Genomic DNA, 4,541 nt, shown 5'->3' with positions numbered 1-4,541 from the left:
CTGAAAATAGAAATATTCCAGAATTCTATATGACCAGAACAGTCATTCAAATTTTAGATGAAATAATACTTTCTCTGTTTTTTGGAGGTATTGGGTTTTATGATACGTAGATGACAATCCACATGAATACTAATTTTAATTATTAGTAGAAAAAGAGTATTTTGTCAGTTTTAATTACTGCTTTTTTTAAGGATGAGACATATACAAGTTTGGAACGTGTCTATGTATGCAGGTTTGTACATGCATGTGTCAGTCTCGGGGTATATATATATCTATGTGTAACTGATTTTTTTAAAAATATGTGTCATTGTTTTATCCTGTTTACAATTATTTCAGGAAATGCTGTCTTGCAGTCTTAGACCTTGTAGTTGTTTTTATAGATTTAGGTGGGAGATTTTCAGTCACAAGTATTTCCTTGTCTTTAATACCATCTAAAAGTCTGAGAGAAATTAGCCTGAACTACTATAATTTCTTAGGCGTCTTCTTTACAAAGTACATAAATTCATAAAGAAAGAGCACTTGGTTACTGCTGTTTCTAACAGCTGGAAGATGGAAATAGCACAGACTGCAGCACAGTTATTTATTCCTGTCAAATCCAGGCACTGGCCAGGTCCCGTGCACTTGGGTGCATCCACTTTGCTCAGATGCTCCCTAACTTGACCCCCCCACACAGAGGCTGAGTCTTTCTTGCTCCAGACTTGCCCTCTTGTCTCAGGGACCTGGGATTATCAGTCAAGACCGAGGCAAAGAAGGCATCAAGTGTCTCAGCCTTTTCCATCTTGTCCACGTCTGTTTAGCAGCAGGCCCACATTTTCCCTAGTTGTCATTTTGCTGCTGATGGACCTGCTTTGGTTTTCCTAACCCTATCCTTGTACACTCAAATATTTTCTTAATATTCCTTCTCTTTTATATTAGACTTGGGTCCTGTTCAGTGCAATCTGCCTTTACTTGTTTCTAGGTATCCTAATACAGAACATTTTAGCCAGACTTATATTAATGCAGAGGTTTGTGGTGTCACCATATAGTAGGAACAGTTTCTTCTCCTGCATGCCCTGCTGCAGAGAGATCAGACTGGCTATTTTGTTACTGAGGAGATGAGGGAAAAAATTTATCTTCTGATTTTGACAACATACATAGAGTTTGCTATTTTCTTCTTGTAGGAAATTAGTATGACAATTACAGACCTTATGGAAGGGGAGGGTCATCTTTATTTACAGAATCTCTGAGTGTGTCGATTTTACCCACTCCTGCTCATTCTCTCATAGATTTAATTGACTCACATCCACATAGAAGGCATCAAGATGTGTGTGTTCGAGTGTTCTAGCCAGGATCATTTGTGAGTGACAGAGAATAAGGGACACCAACTAACAAGTCTTCATCATGTCTCTTGGGTTCTTCTTGCTAAAATAGTTTTTGGACAGGTCTCCTGTCACAAGGCAGTTCTTTGCCTCAGAACCTTACTTATTTCAGCCTCTGTAATCTGTAGGCAAGGTCAGTATCTGGTTTTGCTTGTTTGGAATATATAGAACAATATGCCAACAGTCTGTTGATGTCTTGATGGGAAAAGAAAAGGCATATGTGATGTGCTGTAACCTTGCAATCATCCTTCTGTTGTCAGATTTAGAGGGTGTTCCACTTGCTAGCTGCCTGTGCTATGTTTTCATACAAGTGCAGGCCTTCTCATCCTGATGTAAACAACACTTTCCTCAATTTTATTGCTGTAAACAAATGTGCTTCATTCAAATCACAGGTCATTCTTTTAAGACTCTTTCTTCTGGTGCTTATATGCACATTTCCATTAATATTTTGTTTATATCACTGATAATATTCCTGTTACGGGTCTTCACATCCTGCCTGTAATACCAACCAAGGTCTACTTTAATTTACGTGACACCACTACACCAGATTATATCAAGCTTCATTGTATTATCTTGTAGTAGTCTCCAAAGATATTACTATGGCAGTGCAGAATGAGCTATATAAAGTTTGTGCAAGTGTGGGTGTAAATCCCCCTGCTTTCAGAACCAGGAAATTACAAATGTATCATTCTGCATTGCAACCCAATGGCACAGGATGATTTGCAGTATAATTCATAGTCATTATAAGACATCACTTTTCACTGATCTGTTAATTGGTTGTTCCAGTTTTACATCACGAGAACAGTCTTCGAGAAAGCAGGTGGCTTCAGAATCTTTCCTGTTCTCTCTAAGGACTGTCCTGTGTTAGCACCAGTAATATATTTTAATTGTAAATACAGGCTCTTCCTGCAGACAAATAAAAGAAAGCTATTTGCAGGAAAATATAAAATATAATTCCTAAATTTTCTGTATTTTCAAAGTCATATTACTGAAATTAAAAATTCAGCAAATTGTTATTCTTGTTAATGATACAAAGTATCACTTATGTAAAAGCCAAACAACAGGATGACCCATGCACTTCAGTGATGTGTCTACCTGACTTTACACACATGTAAGGGTTTGCAGCTTTAATACTAAAACACAGGAGTTATGTTTAGAAGGCTGATGTCAGCAGCTGCTGAGGCCTTTGTGTTGACTTTTCACTAGCCCAAGCTGACTGCCATACTGATGGAGCTACGCTGTTGCGTAGGAAGGAACAGTGGTACTATCACCAGCAAAGATGCAGAGTGTCTGTTAGAGCAGAGTGTCTGCATGCCAATGTGGAGAACTCAAGTCAAAACTAAGGGAATTTATTCTTTATTGTTGACTTAATGTTTGCGTTTAAGAATAAAGGCTTTTAGGCCTGAATGCCATCTGCTTTCCCTAATTTAACAGAAAGGCTGAAATGGGGAGTATCGTTAATCTAAAGCTAGTTTAGATTCCCAATAGTCAATGAAGACAAATAGATACATCTCTGTCTCCACTGACTGGGTGGAAATGTGGGCATTCAACTTCGTCACTTATTTTATTTGTCTATGGTTAAGAGGAATGAACGCTGGCATAAGCTTTTGTTAGATTAATATTAAGCAAAGCACAACTTCTGCACCTTCAGTCCTGTCCTTCAAGGTGTTTCTCTTACATGTAAGGTAGTGATATAAGTTAATTCTCTGTCAGCTCCATGATCTGCAGGTAACATTGGACAACAAGAAAACGTTCCCATTTCTTTGTCATTTGTGATTCTTCGATAAAAAGTAAAAGGTGTAATGTCAAATACCTAAAATATTTTGCAAAGTGACAAGTTTACTGTCAGTTAGAAGGATGCTACTTTTTGCATTAAATGTATGCAATGTTTATTTTACATTCATATGACAATTAAGTCTTCTGCTTTAAGATGGAAAAGGTTTCTTCTGCATAAGTCACCAGTGTTCCCATTTAAACAAAAGCATCATCATACCACATTCTCAGCAAACTATACCTTTTTATGAAAAATTAAGACCATTTCCTAATGCATTAAATAATTATTTTGTTATTAAGTGAAACCAGGTTGTACAAGCTAGTATTATCTAGTTTTGATCATAGAAAAGATATCATCTCTGAGATGAGATGGGAGCCCAAGTATTAGTGTAACTCAGTCATTCCTTTTGACGTCTCATCTGTAGGAATACTTTTTAGTGGATTATGCTTTAGAATTTCAATAAGCAGCTGTTATTTTGGGGAGTTTTCTTGTCTTAAAACATCATGGGAGATTACAGAATCCTATAACTGATTCAGCTTATTAATTCAAATAAGATCTATTTCATAACAGTTTTACGATGTGCATCATTAAGGCTTTTATCCTTACTGCTTGTATCCTAATAATATGGTTGAAGATCAGCATTGCATAAGGAAATGGAATAGGGGATCTTATTTCTGAGCCATCTGTCACACTGGTGCCTGTAAGATTTGGTTATCAGCCATCCTCCAGGAGCCCAGGGGAAGTGATAGAATGAATTCCCATATCCTACTGGGCAGACAGCGGCGTTACCAAAACATCAGCAGTGGCACTCAATCAGTTGTTGAGATGCAGACACAGAAGACCAAATGGTCACGTATGCTGCAGGCTTGGAGGTCAGATGTTGCTGTTCCAGTGTAGTAGTACACCTATTACAGACCTCCTTTCAGTTTCAAGGAGAACTCATCAACTCTCTAAACCAGCCTCTCTCACAAGCATTTGAAGTTGGAACAAGTTAATCATTAGATAGGTTGTCTGTGAGAGTTTGTTTGAGGATGTCTGAGTTTCACAGAAACACACTTCTCTGATAGATTAATCCTGAGTAATCTCTTCCCTTTTCCCTCTTGATAAGTATGCTGTTGATAATCCTAAGCAGTAACAGCTGGTTTCATGAAAGTAACATCAGCCATAGCCCACGGTTAAGGTGCCCCTACGCCAGTGTTATCTTTGGGAGATAACATGGACTCATTCCCTTCCTGCCACTAGCTCCTACAGGTATATAATTAACTTCTTGCCTGTATCAGTGGTACATTTATTACTTTCCTGTCTTGTCCTGCTACTCAGGTCATTGGTTAAAATAAAAAGCAAAACTTCACCTGTCGACTGCTCCAAGGGAGACATGAATGAAGTTAATGTTATGCATCTGAGATAAA

The 4,541-nt window shown here is 37.8% G+C and overlaps 1 protein-coding gene across 1 annotated transcript in view; it reads left to right on the top strand.

Moving 5' to 3' along the window:
• LOC104528857 (myosin-IIIa) overlaps positions 1 to 4,541 on the top strand; it is a gene marked incomplete at its 5' end in the record, with an annotated part of 53,521 nt that overhangs the window by 29,805 nt on the left and 19,175 nt on the right.

The sequence above is a fragment of the Antrostomus carolinensis genome, unplaced genomic scaffold (genome assembly GCF_000700745.2).
Source record: "Antrostomus carolinensis isolate BGI_N321 unplaced genomic scaffold, ASM70074v2 scaffold4438, whole genome shotgun sequence".
Classification (NCBI taxonomy): Eukaryota; Metazoa; Chordata; class Aves; order Caprimulgiformes; family Caprimulgidae; genus Antrostomus; species Antrostomus carolinensis.
The sequence above is the reverse complement of the archived record's forward strand: the minus strand, read 5'-3'. Positions and strand labels throughout refer to the sequence as shown.